Source organism: Leptopilina heterotoma, unplaced genomic scaffold (assembly GCF_015476425.1).
Source record: "Leptopilina heterotoma isolate Lh14 unplaced genomic scaffold, ASM1547642v1 Lhet_32, whole genome shotgun sequence".
Taxonomy (NCBI): Eukaryota; Metazoa; Arthropoda; class Insecta; order Hymenoptera; family Figitidae; genus Leptopilina; species Leptopilina heterotoma.
Window position 1 is genome coordinate 1083813 of NW_025111017.1, and position 25200 is coordinate 1109012.

The 25200-nt window shown below is 27.9% G+C and overlaps 1 protein-coding gene across 7 annotated transcripts in view; it reads right to left on the reverse strand.

Moving 5' to 3' along the window:
* Positions 1–25200, reverse strand: part of LOC122504834 — a 111597-nt gene that overhangs the window by 60534 nt on the left and 25863 nt on the right. For 5 of the 7 annotated variants that reach the window (XM_043616111.1, XM_043616109.1, XM_043616103.1 and 2 more), the window contains exon 2: positions 7415–7480. The exons of 1 other annotated variant lie outside the window; for it this stretch is intronic. The gene's annotated coding sequence lies outside the window, so the exon portion shown is untranslated. Of the gene's footprint in view, positions 1–1298; positions 1519–7414; positions 7481–25200 lie in introns of all 7 variants that reach the window. One more of the 7 variants, XM_043616104.1, reaches the window with a different exon arrangement.

The window sequence follows — 25200 nt, forward strand, 5'->3', positions numbered from 1 at the left end:
TTCACGCAGTTTTCAATTTAGTAGTTGATAAACTACAATTTCTGAAACAGTAATTAAAAAAGATGAAAATAAGTGACAAATGAATAACAACTTTCTATTTGGAAATCGATCACATAAAATTTAAACTAATTTACATTAACAACCGAAAAGGAATTGTACAGTTGGGGTAGATTCAACTTATCAATTAATAGAAAGACAAATTTATCCAAAATGGACAGTGTATATTCCTAGTACAACTTGTCTGCCGGACCTTAGTCAGTGCAACTGTTCTCGCCAATAGTGGAGCCAACATACCTAATAATAACGCAATACATCCATAAAGTTAAACAGTTGATACCAAAGGCAGGACATAATATTTATGGGCACAAAAGTTTTACCGAACTAATTAATTTTAAGACTAATTTTTTAAGATTCAAAATTTTAATATCTTGTAACTATTTCGTACTTGTATTAAGATTACGAAAATGTTTTTCCAATGGTAAACACATTCACCAACAATTAAAGTCAGTAGAACGTCTCTACCAAACATTTTGGGATGAAGCAATGATGGATGATTTTTGTTGGCTTTTCATTAAAGAAACTAACACTGAACACAAAAGGGCGTCAAAATAAAACACAAGTCAGCTTCAATAAAACTAAAATACTTATAACTTTTAAACCAATTTTATAGGAAAAGCGCTTATTTTCATCGTATAATATGAAACTTTAATTACCTATCATGAATTCGGTCATTAAAATTTTTATTTAAGTAGAATCATTAACAGAATCTAAAATATTTCTATCAATATCATTTTAGGTGATGATTAAAATGAAAAATATTGTACAAATTGTTAATTAGAAATTTAAATACCTTTAGCTTAAAAAAAGAAACATAAAGTCTGTCCATTGGAGCCAAATATTTTTACATTTAAGTGAAAGAACTTTTTTCATAATGAGAAAAAGGAAAAATCAACGATATCGTAACAACTATTCTATTTTCTCAATTATGGACACTGGCTGGCATTGGCCAGTGTTTCTAAGCATATATTTAATTTTTCGACGCATAGTGTACCTAAGGAATTTTATAAAAATTAGTTTTTTCGTAAAATTGTTACAACTTTTAAATTCATATAATCTACGTTTAATTATTTTACAGATAATTGTTTATTACGTTGATGGATTTAAACGCGATAAATACGATCATAGTTTCATAAGAAATTTTTTCAATATTTTTGTAGTTCGCATTTGTTACAGGAAAATTGTGTGAATGCATGCCACAATAATTGAGTACATTTAACTTCTACTTTACATTGTATTACCTTAGTAGTAGTAATTCTGCTAAATTGTACCAGTTGAATATAAGTTTTGGTAGCATATAGCTTACCCTGCAGAGCCTCATAATTCCCTACTTTAAACAATGAATTCGTAGTTAAATTTAATTGATTAGAAGTGCAATCGTATCCCATAATGCAAAAGGCGGATGTTGCGAAAGACCAAAATACGTATGCAGTTAAGAAGATTAGAAGTAGTCTCCATCTCCTGAAACAGGAGGGATTTCATTACATTATTTAATTACTTATTTTATTATGCGTGAAGAAAAATGTAAAATGGAGTTCATTGAATTCTGCGTTAGTGCATTAAATTAGCATGATATAGGTCAATCGTATTAAACTCTGAATATATTCCACTTAAGCTGCCGAATGAGAAGAATGCATTCTTTCTTGGTCCGTAAACCAAACAATCTTCAGTTGAAATAGTTTAGAGACATACGTATGTTCGACTTGATTAGTTCTAAAATTTAAAAATTAATCTCTCCTGGCAACTTGCTGTTTCCAGCATATATTTTAAATTAAAAATTTATAAAACATCAAACTAGTTCTTTAAATTAAAATGATTAATTGTTTATGTGAGTTTATTAAATTCTAGAACTCTGACATACTGGAATCTGTATTTAAATATTTAATTTTTAAGGGGCTCACTCGAAAAAAAGTAGTGGCACTTGGCTGACAGGTCGTCCGGGGGCACAGAAACCTTTTCAAGACGACTGATGTTGTCAGCGGACACGGATGATGTCTCGGAGACATCATAAAGACAACTAGAACAACAACACACACTGATCAGTTGTTGAACGACTTGCAACAAACTTCGTTTGAAATATGCTTTGATCTACTGCTGAAACAAGTCTAATTGTCCTCAAAAATTGTATATGCACTTTGTTCTTTAGATAAAAAATCTTCAAATAGCTGTTGAAATTGAATCCATACACCTTCTTGAACTGCCTTAGCTAATTGTATTCATTTAACTTCACTTGCCGATCTTTTGTCCTTTTAGGTACCTGGAGACACCCTTAGCTTTTTTCCAGTCTATCTTCCTTATAATCCCAAGATGGAGAAAATAGTCAACGGACATACACTGATATCAGACGAGAAACTTGATTCCTTTCAACCTGACGACAGTTATCTGGTTCTTTAAAAGCGACGATCATCGATCTTTAACAACAGAGCTTCAGATACGGCTGCTTATAACAATAATTCGAAGAAACCTTCTGAAACAGATAACACATTCTTCAGGTGTATCCTTAGCAATTTATCGGGAAGACACATTCGTGTATTGTTCTAGATGACAAAAAAGAAAAAATTTGAAGGATCTGTTCTGAAAATAGAACTATCAATTCAGATACCAACAATTGTGAATCTGCTAGGACCAATGCCCAAGGAGGACGAAGAAGTCGTGGTCAAGAACGTCGATTTTGAAAGTGTTCCATCATCAGTAGGAAAAATGGTTTGTCATCAAGGACTTGTAAGAACGTCCATAATTGTACTAACAACCAGAAATTTCTCATATGGCAATGGATCCATTACCGATACATATAATATAGACTTCCAGTCTGCGTTACAAAATTTTATGGCGAGATTACAAAAGGTACGCATGTGGAAATAATGGGCCGTATCAGGGTAAACGACTAAAATACTATCAATGCAAAGTTTGACAACCTACATTTTGACATCATAATGATAAATTTTAAAATTTTTCTTTACATGCCATAGTTAACATTGACCGAAAGATAATCTCAACCCTTTAAAATGCAAAGAGCTTCATAGATTTTAAAATTAGAAAAATTTAACGAGACAAAATGCATTGCGCCAGAATGTAGCGTGCAACAAGCGCGGATTGCAAAAAGTAAATAGTTTTACCTCCTGGATCACTTCCCATGCAATACCTCATATATTTTTCTATAAATAATAATATTTCATCTATCTTACTAAAGATCATTCGTAATCTATCATTGTCTAAAGACAACAAGTTCATTCTTATCTATTGTTGTTATCGATTACTTACTTAGCTCTATAGTCACTCTTAAAACAATGATGTTATGACATTAGATTCGTAAATGGCGACCCTCAAAATCCGCACATGACGGTTATTTAAAAATTTTAATTTGAATATGTGGAAAGTAAAAATTTTAAGTACGACATATTGGACCCAAAATATTGAAAATAGATTTTCTAATATTAAATTTTTTATTAACGACAACAAAAAGCCTTATAGAAAGATAATTTATTAATTTTCCATTAATATTTGCGATAAAACATTGTCTACATTCTAATTCATTTTCATGACCCATCTTTGAATATCTACAATTTTGAAATTTTTTAAAATTCTACGTTAACAGTAATTGTAGAATATTTATAACTCGTTTATTTTCTAAGGTAATATTTGCGATAAAACATTGTCTACATTCTAATTCATTTTCATGACCCATCTTTGAATATCTACAATTTTGAAATTTATGAAAATTCTACGTTAACAGTAATTGTAGAATATTTATAACTCGTTTATTCTCTAAGGCACTATAATGTAGCTGTAACTTAAAAGCACAAATGTTTAACTTCTTTGTTGTTATAATATTTTATTAAATTTTATAACTAATAGTTTATTTTTGTATTGCCTATCCTTGTGATAAAGGCTCGGATTGAAATAAATAAGCACGTACTTAGGAGAATTTTTTTTTCATAGTGAAATTTATTTAAACATTTTAAAATTTTTACATATTATTACACATATATTAAACTAAATAAAAAAAATTTCTTTCTATATATTTTGTTGTTAATAGCGAAGAAATAACGACTTAAAAAAAAATCTGGAAAATCTGGTTGACATGATATCTCCAGTCAGAACAGACGGAATCAAAAAATTCAAACGGATTATTAAAATATAGGTAAGTGGTTACAGCTTGAGCTAAAATCATAATTTTTAGATAATTTTTAACCTGTTTTTTAAACAATTTTAGTTGCAAAAGAAGGGTTAAAAAAGTAAAAAATCCTCCATTTTGGTATTTTTCAATGAAAATTTTTTATTTTAGTTCAGGCTGTAACCACTTACCTATATTTTGATAATCCGTTTGAATTTTTTGATTCCGTCTGTTCTGACTGGAGATATCATGTCAACCAGATTTTCGAGATTTTTTTTTCAATTTGCCATTTCTTCGCTATTAACAACAAAAAATATAGAAAATTTTTTTTTTATTTAGCTTAGTGTAATAATATGTAAAAATTTTAAAATGTTTAAATGAATTTTACTATGAAAAAATTTTTTTTCAAAATACGTGCAAACGACCCAGACTGACCCCTTAAAAATTAAATTTTTGATTAAATTACCTAAGGCCCTATTAACAAACTATTTCCAACATAAACAGAATTATCAGAACAAATTGTGCTAGGATCAAAAGTAGAAAGTTTATAAACGTTAACAAATGAATAAGCAAATGCGTCAACAATTTCATGCTAATCAATTATCTCAAGGTCATTGTAGAAGGCAATAGCAGGAACTCTAAACGTTTTCTTAGACTTGTTAAAGTGCGTCTACATTAAATTTGGATTAGTGCAGAGTGGGTCAAAAATAGTTAAGTAAGAAGGATTTCATCTAGCAGCTAAACATGATCAGTTATCGAATAATGAATAGCAAAAAATATACTTTGACTATTCTTGCACTGGTAGTGGACATATATATATAATAGAATTTTTTATTTATTTATACTCCTGTTTACATTTATATATAAATGTTTATCAAGTGGAAGTCTGTAGAAGCTGTACCATTTAATAATGAGTAGATTTTAACTTGTACACACATTCATTGTACACTGTAAAAAAAGGGAGTTAAATTTTAACTCCCCAGGGGATTCTATAAAAGTCGCACCCATTGGAGAGTTAATGCCAGGGGAGTTAAATAAAGAGAGTTAAAATTTAACACCCAAATGCTAACTCCTCATGGAAAAAATAACTCGCGCGGGTGTTGAATGAAGGGAGTTAGAAATTAACTCTCTTTTGGAGTTGATTTTTAACTCGAAAAATTTAACTCCCAACTCCCGAGTCCGTTAACTCCCTAAATTTTTTACAGTGTAAGAGTGAGGAGAAAGAACACAATAATTACAATTGAGAGAATCCTAATCTTTATCTTTTGATAAAATTATGATTAATAATTGTCAGAAACATTTTACACATATAACGTTACAGAAATTTTGCGGCAATACTTTCAATTCAACCATTACTGATAATACCTTATGTAGAACAGCATCCACAGATCAAACACACATCAGGTAAAACTATGTTCAATATTAATCAAAAAGAGGACTTTCAATTTTAAAATTGCCCTGACAAGTCATAAAAAACATTTTAACAAAGGACGAGCTCCAAAAAATTTTTGAAAATATTTAAAGAAATGAAGAGTAATCTAGTTTTGATAATTTTGAATAACTTTAAATTCATTCGTGAACAACTCGATTGACTCTACGCATAGAAACATTATGCCAGAAAACAAGCAGCCTAAGTGGCTGAATGTATAGGCGAAAGAAGTGAAAACTATTTCAGATCGAACTCATGAAGCCGTAGAAATAGCAAAGTATTTTAATGCTTGATGTAGATAATGCTAAGAGCAACATGAGTATTGTTACAGAAGTGATTTTAGAAAACAAAGATGAAATGTTCAAAATTTGTACACTACATTGTACAATAAATATATTGTATAGTAGGTATAATTATTTGTAATAGAGAAGAAAAAGTCATAATAATAAAAATTATTAGGCAAATTTATTAAATCAATTTTTATAGTTTACTAAATTAAAAACAAAAAAAAAATTTTTAATACGAAGAAAAGTAGGGGAGAGTAGGACCTTAGTCAACCCTGTAAAAAAAAAGTATTGGGAGGTACGGGATTCCGTATTGCAAGTGCCAACCTGCCAATGCGGTATTCGCGAAATACCGCATTGGGTGTCGTGGTGAATACGGAAATCAAGGGGTCCCAATGCGGTGCCAGTTTTAAGCTTTAAAAAAACGAAAATACGTGACAGGAGGAAATAATTAGTGTCAGTGCAGAAATATGCGAGTTAAAGGAATGAGAAAATAATAATAGTGAGTATAAAATGAAATTTTAAGAAAAAAAGGTAAGTTGAACTGTCAAATATGAGTCCAATGAGGCGTAGGCTGCTTTCAATGTGGTACACAATCGGTACATAGTGCAAGTCGCCAGTAGAGGGCAGAAGCAAGCAGAGCGAATCGAGCGAACACAGTGGCCCAGCTGACATATGATTTGCATTACATTACTTTCCAATTTTTTATTTTATAACCACTTTTCTGCATGAATCTAAACAATATTTTCGATTATTGTAATTTAGACGATGCTTACCAATTGTACGTTGGCAGATTTAGTGAAAAGTGTCTGTGTACGGAGACAAATGTGTTAGAAAATGTTTGTTTACCTATTTCACACCATTCAAACCAGTCAAAGTTGCTTTTGCTGTGGCGCATTGAAATCAGCCTATGCCGCATTGGGCCCATATTTGACAGTTCAACTTACCTTTTTTTCTTAAAATTTCATTTTTACACTCACTATTATTATTTTCTCATTCCTTTAACTCGCATATTTCTCCACTGACACTAATTATTTCCTCCTGTCACGTATTTTCGTTTTTTTAAAGCTTAAAACTGGCACCGCATTGGGACCCCTTGATTTCCGTATTCACCACGACACCCAATGCGGTAATTCGCGAATACCGCATTGGCAGGTTGGCACTCGCAATGCGGAATCCTGTACCTCCCAATACTTTTTTTTTACAGGGAAAGACTACATTGACTAAGTGGCTCATTCAAAAAACATACCATTTGTCATAAATATGTACTCGTCTTAATGCCAAAAGACGAAAAAAAAGTGTAATGTTTTCCAGATGATCAAGTTTAGCTGCTAAGTGTAATCTTTCTTACATGACTATTCTTAACCGTCTCTTCTCTATACTATATAAAAAATCATATATTTTTCCTTTTTTAATAATATATATATTTAAAAAATTTGAGGAATAATTAGTTAAATTATTATATTATTAAAGTGTAAGCAATTATCACTAATAAAATATTATAGATAAATTTTTGCTATTAGAACTTACAGTTATGTACACAACTCCATTCTTTGGGCAGTATTATTGTTTCTCCAATTGATCCCTCTTAAGCCTCTATAACATACAAAATAGTTCAGATTTATTTTTAATGAATCGTATTTTAATTGTTACTATACAGACATAAAATACTTCTTTTTGATTTAATTCTAATCGAAGCATACAACACCAATACTTTATCATTTAAATGATTTTTTCTTAAATTCATATAAAAACCTAATAGATAATTTAAATAAATTTAACATCTTTTTGTTTTTGACTGTTTTAAATTTGTTTATTTTATTATGTAAAAAAATTCTATTTGAAACTACATGGTGAGAGATGGTAAACGTTTACTATAATATACAGAAGGGCTATGAGATGAAATTTATCCGTCATTTCAAATTATAAAAATCCAGAGTCAAATGAGGAATCAGGATATATAGCTTAAAACTTTCCTGAAAATTTAAATTTAATTTTCGCGATGGGCGAAATTTTTTTTTAATGTTCAGGAAATTTTCACACTAAATATTTATTTAATCAGGACATTTAAATCTTTGCACAATTTTCACTAAATTTTTCAGTTAAATATGCCGAATATTGCAAGTAAATATTCAATAAATTTTTAGGATAATTTCGGTGCTGTGGGGGTGGAGGATAATGGGTTAATTAAAATTTCTACTGGCTTGTAAACATACATCAATCAAACATCACATATATACATATCATTAAATATGAACCTAGCACTATTACCCTACTCTCTTCTACTTTTATTGTACGAATATTAGTACATTTAATAATGATTTATAAAGCTATTTTAATATACATAAAAGAAAAGTAAATTTCATTACGATTATTTTTTATTGAAATAATGAAAGCTTTTATAATATTTAATGATAACGTATATGAAATTTAATGATACTGCACTAACGTGAAGTTTTGACTACTATTTTTAGCATTAATTGTTATGTTAAACGATACTCAGAGACACATGCCTTCTAAATAGTTAATAGATTAAGAAGAATTATTATTTTATATTTATTTTATTTATGAACTCGCGTCTTTCTAGACTCTTGCTCTACTTACAAGTGTCTCCAAAAAATATTCTTATAACTAAGAAAATCTATCCTACACTAATGCGTCTGTCTAATCAGTCTGTTTGGGTTTTCTCGTAAGGAAAAAGGAAAACTGTAGAAAACCTTTTCTGAATACAACCAATTTTATGGATGACCGAAATCTAATTATTTTTTATTGAACGATAATCGACAGTGTACATCTTTGTCAATATACCATGTATCTAGAACCTCACTTTATAAAGCAATAAGAAAACTTCGTGTTAGGATATTATTTTTTATATGACAACATAACAAAGCATATAAAGATTTAGAAAAATTACCTCTGCTTGTGATATAGTAAGTTAGTAAGTTGTTGCACAACTCCCCACTCTCCCCTAATTAATTTCGAAAATATTTTTCAAAAAAAGCGGGTTTCTGTATTAGGACAGTTGTACTGTCGGTACATGAAATTAAAAAGCTTAAGTGAGAAATTTGTTTCGAGAGATTGATAACTTTTTGAACATTTAATATATTGCTACCAGATGATAAATTATTTTCTTATAATTACATAAAATTATGTCTAAAAACTTTGTATAATATGTCAAAACATAATAACTTAAAAAAAGTTCCCTAATAAAATGCCCAATAAGAATTGCTAGAAATCTTTACATCCTAACAGATGTTCATAATTCATATAAAATGCCATATCGAATTTTTAAAAATACCACTTTGTATTTCATAAAGAACAGGAATACGAAAATTTTAAGCAATTAAAATGGGATCAATAGATTTTTAGAGACGGCCTTGTCTTAGTTGACATGTTACATCCTATATATATAAAATTCAAATCGCCCTCCGGCGGATACGAGCTCTAATTGTCTGCTCTCAAAAGGCATGCTGGTTTTTACCCCTAGGTTTTTTACACTGGTAATATCAAAAACTCTGATTGGTATAGACATCAAAAGAGAAGATGTCACCTTCAATAAGAATTTCAGGTGGATAAGCGCGATTTCAAAGTATTTATTGGAGAATATGTGTAATTTTTTTTTAAGAAATCGAAAAACTAAGATTATGATTTTTATTATTTTCTTCCATGTTACTTTTAATACAATGATTTGAAATATTTCTAGTCCATCTAAATCTTTCTTTAAAAAAATGTTTATAAAATCGAACATATTTTTTGAGATTAACTAAAAATTCTGTTGTAATGCGACGAAGTGAGAATGACCTTATATTCGAGTTCAACGCACCAAAATATATGGGGGTAAGGCTGATTCTATCTCAATTCATGCAGGGCGAATAGGTTAAAAATTCTAAATCAAGTTAAAGGTAATTTTTCTTGTTCTTTAGGACAAATAAAGAGACACGTATTTTTTTATTTATCGAAAAAATTTGTTTTAGCTGAGTATAGAGTGTTTAAAAATTTTAAGACATATCGTGATTTTATAGCTAAACAGCTGACAAATTATTTTCAAATCTTTCTAGTTTTTGCAAAAATAAATATTTTTCAATTTTTTTTCTTGATTTTAGTAGTGTTTTTGATACTTTTTCTTTGCAAACTTGAAACTTTGAAAAATTTTGAAAATTAACAAAATGGTGGCCATTTTCCGAAAAATCAAAAAAGTCAATTTTCTCAAAAACATCATTTTTTATTTTTCTTAAAATTTTTGTGTGATTACTATAGATGAAAAAAAGAATTAATTTTAAAAGGTTTCATGTCCGCTAAAACTGTTTGGAAGTCGCAATAATTTTTTTTCAGAAAATAACCAATCTCATTATTTTGAGTAATGTATCGGCATATATATATATTTTGCATGTTTATGTTTTTCGATGATTAGTAGTGTTTTTGGTACTTTTTATTTGCAAACTTGAAAATTTTGAAAATTAACAAAATGGCGGCCATTTTTCAAAAAATCGAAAACTAAAAATACTAAAAATAATTGAATAAAAATATTCATTTGGAGGTTTTTGTAGTCGCTGAGTTAGAATATTTAGTTAAAATTTTATAATTCAAAATGGCGACCAAAAAAATTTAACGGTCGCCATTTTGTTAATTTTCAAAATTTTCAAGTTTGCAAATAAAAAGTACCAAAAACACACTACTAATCATCGAAAAACATAAACATGCAATAAAAATATATATATGCCGATACATTTATACTCGTATCAACTCTCGAAAACTGAATCAGTGAAATTTGACTGAGAATGACTGACTCTATTGTCTATTCTCGCGATTTGAATCAGTGAAATTTCACTGAAGATCAGTTAAAAATGATTGAAATTTCTGTCATTTTTCACTGATTGGCCAATTGAAGAATAACTGAAATTTTCAATATGCGTGACAGAAATTTTCAGTAGTTTATTAATTGGCGAATCAGTTAAAAATACCTGAAATTTCAGTTATTTTTAACTGATTTTCAGTGAAATTCCACTGATTCAAATCGCGAGAATAGAGTCACTGATTCTCAGTCAAATTTCACTCCTTTTCAGTCGAATTTCACTGATTAAGATTTAGAGAGAAAATAATGAGATTTGTTATTTTCTGAAAAAAATTATTGCGACTTCCAAACAGTTTTAGCAAACATGAAACCTTTTAAAATTAATTCCTTTTTTCATCTAGAAATCACACAAAAATTTTAAGAAAAATTAAAAATGATGTTTTTGAGAAAATTGACTTTTTTTATTTTTCGGAAAATGGCCGCTATTTGGTTAATTTTCCAAATTTTTCAAGTTTGCAAAGAAAAAGTATCAAGAACATTACTAAAATCAAGAAAAAAAATGGAAAAATATTTATGTTTGCAAAAACTAGAAAGATTTGAAAATAATTTGTCAGCTGTTTAGCTCTAAAATGTCCTAAAATTTTCAAACACTCATAACTCAGCTAAAAATTTTTTTTCGCTGAATAAAAAAATACGTGTCTCTTTATTTGTCCTAAAGAACAAGAAAAATTACCTTTACCTTGATTTAGAATTTTTAACCTATTCGCTCTACATGAATTGAAATAGAATCAGCCCTAAGATAGACAGGGCTCCACAAAAATGTTTCGTATAAAACTTATATATGATATTGCGGTATTTTAGGCTCTTTTTTGTTGTTAGTAAAACAAAGTTTTTGATGCATATATATTTAAATAAAAAAATCATTTCTATTTCTTCTGCAAACACTTTGTCAATTTGTTGTCTCATGAAGTTTTCTTATATTTTTTCTTAAGCCGGTAAAGCTTTCCCCAACATAAGAATATATTCAGTATATTCTACACAAATGCATGATATCCTAAAAACGTCCACATAATATTCTAGGTTATCCACATGATATCGAAACCATCACTTTGTAGGATATTATGGGATATCTCTAGGACATTTGAAAAATTAGACATCGTTGAGATGTATAGGACTAATTACAATTCGAATATACATCGTCACAAAATCTTTATTTTAGGTAAACAGTTGAAAAATGTCATTAACTCAGCATCAATGTAAAAAAATAATGTAATTTTTTTTAACTTATATTCGGATAATTCAAGTTACTCTCTAAATTTGAATTAGTAAAAATCTTTACTAATTATAATTAGTGACTGACTTTTTGCTTTTAAATTAGTAAATTTCACTAATAAATTAGTAGAAGTTACTATTTATTAGTAAAGTTTACTAATTTAAAAGCAAAAAGTCAGTCACTAATTCAAATTAGTAAAGATTTTTACTAATTCAAATTTAGAGAGTAACACATAGCCTACCACAGGACTTTTTACAACATTAAAGTATTCTACCATTTATCGAGAATCAAATTTCGAAAATAAATACGGGATAAAACAAAATTGATTTTTATTTGAAAAAAAGTCACTTTTGTTTAATATACTAATTGAAACGAAGGATTTAGCTGAGTCATCGTCATGCCGCCTTCTATTAAATTGAAATAATTGATTAAAAATAATTAAATTGCGTAGTCAGTTCTTGATTACAAAAAAGACCAAAAATTGTTTTTCGTTTTTTGGTAAATTAATGAGAAATAAATTAAAAAATTATGTTATGTATATCAATTCACCTAGAAGCTCAGAAATACTGAAAAATCGTATTATGGAAATTTATCAATAAAACCAATTAAGCCTCTAATAGATTTTGAGGAAAAAATCTCTAGATTTAAATTCAATCAGAATCTGTGTGGACCAGTTACTTAGACCTGGTTCATAACCATTAAATTTTAAAGAATTTTACACCAATATTCTTTTGTCGCTATGTTGATGATATTTTAACTTGCATTCCCGAAAATAAAATTGACGAAACTTTGAACACATTTAACTCTTACAATGAACGTTTACAATTTACTTATGAGATCAAAAATAACAATTCTATTAGTTTTCTTAATGTATTAGTTATAAAACAAAATAGTATTTTAATTACGGACTGGTTCAAAAAACCTACTTTTTCTGGACGTTTTTTAAATTTTCATTCTCACCACCCTTTTTCACAAAAAATTGCTGTTATATATAATTTGATCGATAGATTAAGCGAAACTGACAGTCTGCATATTTTATACTATTTTTAATGTTTACTAAATTAAATATAATGTATTTTATTTCTCTGTCCTCTAAAAAGTAAAGTCAATTTTTATAATGTAGTGTCAATTATGTTAGGTGCAAGAAACAATACTTTTGAAATTTAAATCAACATAGAACCAATAGATAAATAACTTTAACTAATCCCCCTAGTATATATATATATATGTTTGCTATAACTCTATACATTGTTTATCATACAATTATTATAATGAAAATTTGTCTGCTACTTTATGTGATACGACGAGATAAAATTTCACTTATAGTAACTTTAGAAATAGGTACTGGTTTCAATCTCAATCTCTAATAATGAAAAAAGGTTGAATAAATTTATAAGTCGACTGTAATATTCAATTACAGCTTCAATAACTCCTGAGAGTGGTTCTCAGAAACTTGATATTTTTCTTACCTTATATTAAATTCAAATATTGGAGTTTAATTAGGAAAATATATATTAGGCTTTATAATATATTTATTCATTATTTTTACAGCAATTTAATTTAAACAAGATCTTGTGGTTTAATTTATACAAAGTCGTACCTATACAAAAAAATTAAATGGTACTGGCTATACCAGAGAGCACAACATTTGAGCTTAATGTTATCAATCTTACGGTGTAATAAAAAATGAAGTAACATATTTAAATAATTAATTTGTTTTTCTGCTGAGTCTATCTAGAAATGAGTTGTTACTGAAATTAAGCTCTCAAACTTACATGAAAGCATATAGATTTTTAAACAATCAATAAAATTAATATTTAACTTTATTATTAATTAATAAAGTGTTATTTTTAGAAGTAGATCACTATACGACTTAACGAAAGTTTAACTCTAAAATCCGAACACTGAAAATTTGCTTTAATACATTTGATCCCTGATGAGAATGATGATAGAAGATTTCAAGCCAAAATTAGGAGATACCAGTTGCTTAACTGTATATTACATGGAAGTGCTTAAGAACTTTAAGATAATAATTATTAAAATGTTTTATCTCTAGTAGTTTCGTCAAAATTAATTTTTGAAAAACTATCTAGTTTTAAGAAACTATTTGCACGCTTTCAGGGTGGCGTAACTGCTAAAAATAAAAAGTGATTAAAATGTCCAATTTGAATAATGAATTTTTTTACAAATGAACTTGAATAATTTTTTGTACTACTTTATTCTCTTACAGCAATTGAAAAAAAATATTCTGAGTTGAGCAATTATAGAAAATCAATTAAGTATGCAGATAAATGATTAAAAAATAACCTTCGAATGATAGAATTCTGCTCAAATAAATTTGTAAATGAGAAAAATCATTATAATATTAAAATAAAAACTCTTATTATGAACTGTTATATGAAATTTATGTAATATTCTCTTGTTGTCAATGTAATAGAGTTTTTTCTTTAGCATAACACTGACTCGCTTGATACGTTGATATTGTTCGCAAACTTCACTGCAGTTGAAGTGAAAAGTTTGCTGACATTTCTACAATTAAAACTTACAACTAAAAAAAATGTAAAAACATTATTAAACGTGTTGAAGTTAGCTTTTAAATGCGATATGCTCAATTAAAATATGATAATTTTCTAAAAAAAACTGTTTCACATTAAAAAAGAAAAAAATAGTGTGAGATTTTGTCTTTCCCTGACATTAATTAAACATTAAAAATAAGATTTTCTAAATTTTTTGCTTTATACAGTGTTGAAACTACAGGAAATAAAGTTTAAAATGAGACCTTACCGAGTTTTTTTAACTTTAATAATAAAAATACAAAACTTTTTATAATGCCTTTAATCACTGCAAGGGTAAGCAAAAGTTAATAAGAAAATGTGAATTTGTAATTGTGTTCCTCGTGTGTTTCTGGAAAAGAATGTGTCATTTTTGATAAAATGATTTTTCCCCTTTTGGAAAAAAATTTGAATTCCATAGAAGTTATTTTTTTATTCTTTTAACCCATAACGCCCAAATGACTAAAATTTTTTCTTGGACTTCAATACACCATTTGAAGTATTTATAGACAATAAATTTTAGCAGCAATGAGATGTAGGGGGTTTTTGGGGTCGCTGATGACGAATCCGATGTCAGTTTTTCAAAATTCAAAATGGCGGATCCAAAATGGCGGACATTTTTTTTTAAATTTGGATTCGCTTGAAAATTATCACTCGGGGGTTTTCGGGGTCGCTGATGACGAATCCGATGTCAGTTTTTAAAAATTAAAAATGGCGGATCCAATATGACGGACATTAAAAAAAAAATTTGGATTCGCTTGAAACATGTCACTCAGGGGTTTTCGGGGTCGCTGATGACGATTCCGATGTCTGTTTTTAAAAATTCAAAATGTCGGATTCAATATGGCGGACACTTTTTAAAAAAATTTTGTTTTTATTGGTGGATTCCACGTCAGTTCGACACACTAATTTTTATGACTTGTTGGGATTTGGCTGTACTTTTGTAAATTTATTACTTTTATAGTGATAAACAACTCGACCAAATATTTTTTCAAAATTTTGAAAATTACCAAAAATCTGACATTTTCAAAATTTTTGTCTTTTTTTTAAAGTGCTATAACTTTGGTTCTAATTAACCGATTTTGGATTTTAAAAAAAGGATTTAAGTATATTTTAAGTTAAAATCAATATAAAAAAAATTCAAAAAATTTTTTTTTTGAAATTTTGAAAAATTAAAAATCCGTTTTTGAAAAACATCATCTTCGATTTTTTTCAAAATTTTACTAAATGTTAGGGCAAATGTGCTTTACATGTCCTGTAAGTTTCAGCTTGGGATCTCAAAGGGATTCGGAGTAAAAAAATAAAACGTAACCACAAATTATGAACATATGGGGCAAAATTCCTCAACTGCCCAGGTAAAAAATGAATTTTCTCTAAACTTTGCTAAAATGATACTATTATTAATAGAAGTGTAAATATTAATTTTTTTTTAATTTGATAAAATAATTTTTGAGTTATGGAGTTTCAAAATTTTGATTTTTTTGAAAATATCTTTTTTTGAATTTAATATATTTATAAGTAAAATTAATCAAATTTTAAGTATGAATAGTGATTTTTGAAGGGGTTTTTACAGGCTATAAGCTGGTGATGAAAAAAAGTTGTTTTTCTCAATTTGACCTTGAAATTCAAGGTAAAATTCTTAATTTCAATATGCAGTAGAACCCGGTTAATACGATCCTGTTTAATACGATTTTTCGCTTAAGACGCTCATTTATGGTGGTCCTTGCAATTAAAGACATACATTTTATATCCCACCTAATACGTTTTCCCGCATAAGACGCATTCTTAGTGCGGTCGCTGCAGAATCGCATTAACCAAATTCTACTGTATCTCCAAATCCCAACAAGTCATGAAAATAAGTGTGTTGAACTGACGTGGAATCCACCTATTATAAAAGTAGAACAAAATTTTACAAATGCCGCTTTCATAGAACAGCTATAAAGAGAGAGCAAAAATTGAAATTCCATTAAAATTTCCTAACTCATTTCACCTTTCCAATAAGTTTATGGGTGAAGAGAATCTCCACGATATGCCATATTGTATTCGCCATTTTGAATTTTTAAAAACTGACATCGGATTCGTCATCAGCGACCCCGAAAACCCCCGAGTGATAATTTTCAAGCGAATCCAAATTTTTTTTTTAAAAATGTCCGCCATATTGGATCCGCCATTTTGAATTTTGAAAAACTGACATCGGAATCGTCATCAGCGACCCCGCACACAGTGCAGGAAGAGAAATATTATCAACTTTCATTGTGGCAACTTTTTGTTACGATTTAATGATTCTACGAAACTTCCTGATGAAAATGCAGCTTTGACAAAAATCGTAACAGCTAATTCTTCAAAGATATTCGAATATTTATATAAATTGCGGCAGTTTCTTAAATCAGTCTGTGTTAAGTTTTATGAATTGTGTTCGTTGGCTAGTTCATACAATTGTACGAACTAGCTCATCTTAGTTAGCTAGTTAATCGTTTTATAATCGTTTTCTATATCTTACTATTTTAATCAACTAAAATGCGCTGTTATTTCGTTTTCATTTTCAAATTTGTAAAATTTGGTGATTGTTTTCTAATTAACCCTCTGCCTACTCATGTGACCGTTATCGTCTAAAATCGTCTATTTGGACGCCTGGTGGGGACTATGGGAATTACATTCAAAAGCGCTAGAGTGGGAATAAGTCAGCGTAGGCAGAGGGTTAAAATGAAGAAAACCTATTTTGTAAAATACAAATAGAAAATACATTTAAAATACGTTTTTAAGTAATCTTAATAAAATAAATAGACATGAATGACTAATTTTTGAATTAATAAATAGCATAAATACATAGTATATGACAAATACTAAAAAATTAGTAATAGCTAATTTTTCGAAAATAAATAAACATGAATGACTTATTTTAATAAGATTGCTTAAAAATGTACTTTAATTATATTTTCTATTTAAAGATGAAAATGAAATAACAGCGGATTTTAGTTGATTAATATAGTATGATGTAGAAAATTATCTTATTGTTAAATTTTAAATAAACAAATAATATTTTTTTAATAAAATAAGGTTTTTTATAAAGTTAAAGAGTGTATTTATTGAACTTAAAAAAATGCAGATCAATATAATCCACAGGAATCGTAAACATTGTTAGTTTAAAAGACATTCCAAGAAAAATCATATACATATGCTGCCGTACAAAATAAAAAAGTCTATAAATGACATTTGCTTTTAGGTTGTTTTTCCCGCAGACGAACAAGCTAACATCAACCTAAAAACAAATGACAGTTATAGACATTTTTATTTTGTACAGCAGTATAAAAATATGTGAAATTTTATGTTCAACGCTTACTTATATTTCGCAATTTATGAAAATATCCTAATATCTTTGAAGAATTAGCTGTTACGATTTTCGTCAAAGCAGCATTTTTATCAGGAAGCTTTGTAGAATAATAAAAAAATAAAAGAAGAAGAAGACAATCAAATTATTCAAGCAATCAGTCTTTTTAAGGACTAAACACTCGACTAAACATTACAATATAACAAGATTGTATAATCAAACAGCACAACAAGCATTGATGCCTTTCATCACCGTACGTGCGCCTGAATAAAAGGAGTAGTCGTACAGTGAGAGCTGACACTTCACCCTTGAGTCTCACCCAGGAAGCTTTAAATAATTTTGAGTCACCGAGTCAGCAAAGATCAAGAAAACGACCGAAATGTAACTATAATTGAAGTTCCTGAAGAGAAACGTTCAGTCTTTTTCTAGACCATGTTTTTTAGACTCAGGTCATCCCAGAACGTAGAGATTTTATAAAATTAGCAAAAGTGAATTTTCGATCAAATAAGACTTTCTCATGTGATGAGAAAGTAATAAAATTTTATTTCAATATATAAAGACTTTTTGATATCTATTTTTCCATTACTCCAATTAATATAATTATCCACCGTCGATGATGGTCCACTACCAAACATTATTGATGTTCGACAAGTTAGGTCGCGGTTTTTCTCGACCAAACATGATTTACATCATGGATATGTTCGGTAGACCTTGTTGTGGTTGAAAGCTTTTAACTAAAGGACAACCAAAAACAGCAAGCTGATGATGAGCGATTGTAAAAACAAGGAGTGCTTGCAGGTTAATGCTTGAAAAGTTGGGACGCATGATGCTGGGATTTATGTCATTCCCAAATAAAAGAAGATGTATGGTCGTTAGGTGCAATAGGTACGAAAGCTTCTACGCGCCACATGATAGCACAGAGGAACAGCTATAGTTTTTCGTCAGTTTTTAATAATGATGAAACAGAAGAACACGTTCTAAGGTTTGACTGTTTTTATGTTTTTGTGTATCAGATCGTGTGAGGACTGCGGTTCGATGGTTCGACAATATGATTGTTTCTGAATGAAAAATTTAAAGTATGTGAATTAAATGTGAAACAAATTAATTCAACTTAAATACTTTAATTAAATAAAATGTTTTTAGATATATTTATTACAACAGATATTAATTTCGAGGAAAGTTAGATACTTTCAAAAAACATATACTTTAAAGTTATAAAATGTGTCATGAAAAGGTAATGAAAAATATGATCATATTTTACTACCTTGAAATTAATATCTGTTGTAACAAATTTAATTTAAACAATCAATTTGTAACAATTTTATTTAATTAAAATTTTCAAATTAAATTAATTTCGTTAACATTTAATTTACTTTCAATTTTTATTCAGAAACATCGTACTGTCGAACCATCAAATCATAGAAACGCAGTTCTCAAATGATTTGACATATGAAAACAGTAAAACTAGGTTTCGCGTAGAAGCTTCCATAAATAGGTGCCTTAGATACAGCCACAGAGAAGAGTTTGTAAGGCGGTAGACACATTGGCTGCGTGCTTTAGGTTCGGTGAAGCCGAAGGTCATAAGTGTGCGTTTTGTAAAAGGAGCCCAAGCTGCTTCTTATGTAAAGAAAAGTACTGCAACAAAGTTAATGTCAACCATGTCGCGGTAAGTGTTAGATGTGGGATCTCTAGGTCGGCACTTGAGGAGGCCAAAAATTGATTAAAAAATTAATAATAATATAAGGAATTTAAATTGTTAATAACTTAATAAATTAATTTGAAAAATTATTAAAATAAAATTAACATTTTGTATTGTAAGTTATTTTCAGCGAATCAGTAAATATCGATAGGGTCGTAAATTATTCATTATTTATAAGGTTTTTATTAAAATAAGTCAACTTATTTTTGTGACAAAACAATGTAATCAAAAATGTTATATTTGCAGTTTAATTATAATTTTAAAAAAAGAATATTTTTATATGAAAAAGTTGAAATTCAAAGAAAGTTCTACGAACTAGATTATTAGATATTGAAATTCTGTAGGGAAGAGTCGTTTTAGTACTAATCTGACGTAGCATCGTCCTACTTGTCGCATACCGCATGGAATACGCCATCATGATGCACGAGGTCATACCTTTACTCTAAGTACACTATATAGACACAGACAAGCATACATTTCCCTGTATAGACTCTCAATCGATAATATTGATCTACCAAAAGTACAATAATCCGTGTCACGGAAATTGGATTAAGAAAAAACACATAAAAAAGGTCTTGTATGTCCAATTATTCAATTACTATTATTATTCTTATTATTATTTGACGTTAAGAAGCTAAAGTCGGTGGATAAGGCATTGAAAATCTATGAAATAATCCTTATATCATGTTACCTCTATATATATAATTTAACTTACAAAAAGTAATCTCAAAAAATTTGAGTTCACTATGACATTTTCTTAATTGATCCCCTACTCAATGCCTTCAATATTATTGATAAAATCAAATCAAAATTGTCAATGTATTAACATTACATTACATTACATTACATTACATTACATTACATTACATTACATTACATTACATTACATTACATTACATTACATTACATTACATTCTACAAAAGATATGTAGTTCTTTATGTTTCAGAGTAGAGGTCAAAGTCAACTTGTCTTCTATCTATAACAACTATGTTTACTTCAAACTATGTACTACTTTAAGGGATACTACTTATATCACTTTAGAACTACGAAGTTTATGAGAAATGTCACAACTTTTAAAAATACATTTTCTAATTTTTGATCCCTATAGATTAAATTGACTTAAATATTTGTGCGTAAAAACCCATTCGCATTTTTAAAGCAACAATCACTAGATTAAACTAACTTAAATATTTTGCTTTGAAAACAGTTTTTTTAGAGAATATTTCTGTAGTTGTTGGAAGTAATTTTTCAATTGCAGAAATAGGTGAACATATCATTTGCAAAGTAATTTTTGCAGTATTTTAGTATACCGACGCAATTACTTACATATCTTAAAATGAATAGAAAAAATCTCATGTCAACAAAAAATGAGAGCAATGTTTGCAGGTTGAGACACAACGTAATTAACCTTGTATATTTAAATTAACCCTGTACCAAGTTTTAGTATGATTCATTACAATATCCATAATTGAAAAATTTCCAATTTTTGAAAAAATGATATAAGTTCCGTCCATATTAATATCTTTAAATCTACTATCTAATCAATCGGTGAAGCTGCCTTTGCTAATGGTAAGAATCAACTCAAGCATAATTTGTATTTGAATCGGTTATGTGATTAGTAATCTACATTAATTTTATGGTAATTTTATTAAATTAGTGTGGCGAACTTTGTGAACGGATATCAATAAATTAAAAATTAATCTAGGCAACCACAGACCAGTCGGCTTAAAACCGATACTATCCCGGAATCAATATTCTTACAACAGGACAAGGATTCTAAGCCGGAATTTTCTTGATAATCTTCCTGATTTCTATTAATGACGTGTGGCTCGAGGACACGACAGGGTGGTGATAGGGTAACCAGATTTTGAAAATTCTTTCGGAGGTCTGCCACCAGATTATAAGCTGATAACCAAAAACAAGTCCCCACTTACTAAAAAATATTAGTGATATAAATATATTAGTGATATTAAAGAGTTCAATTCATATAAATTACACAAGAGACAAAGGACTACTTCAAAACAGGAGGACAACCAGGTAATGTATTTTGTTTTTTATCACCTCATTTGGTTTTTAGTGTTCATAGATGGTTCGAAATTGTAAAAGAGTGTTGGGACCGTCAAGTCGCAAAAAACGATCAGTGATTCCATCATCGACCTCAACTGATGATACCAGCAACGTTTAAAACACACATTCGCTCTTTTAGTTTCGTTTTTACATTTGTTTTAAATTCTGTGTGTATTTTCGAGCAATAAACAATAATTTCTTTAACTTTAAATACGTTTTCCAATAGTTTTTAACGCCTTGTTTCTAATAGCCCCATTTTGAAATTTCTAAAAAATGCGTTTTTTTTTATTAAAATTCAAGCTCTGATCAAAAAAATTCTTTAACCCTTCAATGCCAATAAAATCAAGAAAAGAAAAAAAATTAAGGCAATATTTGCCAGGGCTCGGGTCGACTTTAAGACTCAAAAAAAGTCGCTTTAGTCGCATAAATTCACAACAAAAGTCACGAAAAGTCGCATAAAATTTGCAAAAAAGTCGCATGAAATTTGAGAAAAAACGACAAAAAGGAAACACGAAATTGTCAAAATTGTAAAAAAAATCACATTTCTCGACAACACATACTTTAATATCAAACAATCGGAAATAAAATTTAATAAAATTTAATAAAATTCAAAGCAAAATTTTAATTAGGTATTTTTAACATTTTTTTAAAAATTCTCTTTAAAATGTAAAATATTTTTATAAATAATAAAATTCTTCTCCTAAATTTAATTATTTAAAAAAAAATTTAATAAAATTCTTGTCAAAATTTCAATTATCTTTATAAATAATAAAATTCTTCGCAGAAATTCAATTATTTTCATAAGTAATAAAATTCTTCACAGAAATTCAATTAAATTCAAAAAATTTTTTTTAAATTCTCGTCAAAATTTTATAAATAATAAAACTCATTATGAAAATTTAATTATTTTCAAAAGTTCTGATAAAATTCTAATACAAAATTCAATTATCTTCAAAAGTACGAAAATGCTTCTCTAAAATTCAATTATATTCAAAATTTTTTTTCAAATTCAAATGTTCTCGATAAAATTCTTTACAAAATTCAATTATCTTCAAAAGTAAGAAAATTCTTCTGCAAAATTCAATTACTTTTAAATATTTTTAAAAAAATCTGTTCAAGATTTCAATTATTTTCATAAATAATAAAATTCTTCTCTGAAATTTAATTATTTGTAAAAATAATAATAAAATTCTTATCAAAATTTCAATTATCTTTATAAATAAAAAGATTTATCCTAGAAATTCTTTTATTTTCAATTTTTTTTTTAAATTCCTCGTCAAAATTTTATTTATCTTCATAAATAATAAAATTCATCCTGGAAATTTAATTATTTTCAAAAGTTCTGATAAAATTCTTTGCAAAATTCAATTATCTTCAAAAGTAAGAAAATTCTTCGCAGAAATTCATATTTTCGAAATTTTTTTTAAATTCTCCTCAAAATTTCAATTATCTTTGTAAATATCAAAATTATTCTGCAAAATTCAATTACTTACTAATGTTTTATAAATTTCTTTTAAATAATTCAATTACTTTCATAAAAAATAATTAAAAATTTTTGTTTATAAAGTCTTATAATATAAAATAATGATTTTATCACTCGGTCATCTTTAATTGTAATAAAACATAAAGACATCGATTGCTCCGAGTCGAAGACTTGGAGTGATCGATTTCTGCATGTTTTATAACAATTTTTTATAAGTTGTTTAACTTCAAAAAGGTTTGAATTTGAATCTTTTGAAGAATTTTATTTCCCATGCAAAAATAATAATTAAATATTTATTTAAAAAAGAAGTTATTGATGTTTTCGAAAAATTTTAAATAAATTTGTAAATAAATGTAACAGATCATTTTTTTAACTAAAACTTTTTCCTTCAATTTTCTAAAAATTTTAAAAGTTTCATTTTCTAATTGACAAATAGAATTCATAAACATTTTTTTTCATTAATTTTTAAAAAACTTTAAATTTTATTAAAGCAATTGTAATTAAGAAATAGAAATGATGCAAATTGTTTCCTTATGAAAATTGAGAATTTCCTACAAAAATATTAAAAAACGAGATAATAATATGTTATGTTTTTTTTCCTAAAGAGAAGAATGATTTTGTAAACAATATTGTTTACAAAAAAAGATTTCTGCCATTTACAATTTAAGTCGAAAAAAGTAATTAAAAAATTTGAAAAAGGTCGATTAGTCGCATTTTACTAAAAAAAATCTCGAAAAAGTCGCATTTGCTTAGAAAAGTCGAAAAAAGTCGCACAGTCCGAGCCCTGTATTTCAATACACAAAAAAGTTACATGCCTTTAAAGTTGAAATCTGTTCCTAATAGCCCCAGTTTACGGTATTAAATTCTATAATAAACGTTAATAAGAATTAAAAAGAATAAGCTTCATTTCTCAAATGTATCTTATTTTGTCATTAAAAAGAACTTATTTTGCAAAACACTACAATTGATTGATAAGAAAGTAAAAGGGATTAAAGAGATCATAAATTTATTCCTTTTTAAGCGATTAAAAAGTATTCACTGTAATATTGTAAACTATGAGCATATTGAAAAGGATTCGCTTTACATATGCATTTGCCTTAATATAGAAGTATTCAAATCTAGAGAACAAAAAAAGAATTCAGAATAAGTATTTAAAATTTTCGTTTTCCTATTAATGAATAATTTCTAATACCTTTCTATTCAAGCCTTCTTACCGGGAATCCTCCTCAAAGGAGAACGTCTGGTCACCCTAGTGGTGAAACACGATTAATCAGAAGGGTATTTCTTGATAAGTGAATATCTTCGTCTGTATGTGTGTGCGTAGCATTGAATTCCGTCTGTTTAAGGGTTTGAATATTATGTTATACATTTATATTTGATTAATTGATTTCATATATAAGATTTAAGATCTATTGATTTTACAGCATTTCATGCAAAAATTATTTTATTTAATTATATTTTGATGACTTGAATTCATTGTATCTGACATCAGTACCTCAAAAAATTATATTAAGTTAATTAAAAACAATTTATTGCATTAGAATATCTTTTTTAATCAGTTCATAACCATAATAATCAAACAATTTGCGAGAGGAAAATCCAATTATGTGAGGACTATTACTTTTGATATCACATAGGTATAAGAGAAAAATATGCAATAAATAATTTATAAATTAGTCACACTATTCATTTATTTAATAACCATTTCACCGAAATACTTTATAATAGGGATTGTTGATTTTATTTATTATTTAATATCTTGAAAACAAAGAAGAAGGACATTACCAAACTTTTCCTGATAATTATTCTCGAGAAAAGTATGTGTTTTAACATTTATAAGGGTTAAAATTCTTTTAAATTATTCAAGATGTTTAATTAAATATATAAAAAAAATGTATGACACTAATAGATTCTTTTAATTCTCAACATATGTCCGTGTTATTTTTAGACAACTTTTTAGGTAAGTCAAAATCGCTCTTAAAGAAACTTCTAAACTTTTCGAAACTTCTTAATGTCAACTTCTCCAAAGAAATTAACTTTATTGTTTTAACACTAACTGAACAACTTTTTTGAGAAAAAAGTTTTTTACATCCCCACGAAAGCTTCTCTTATTATATACTA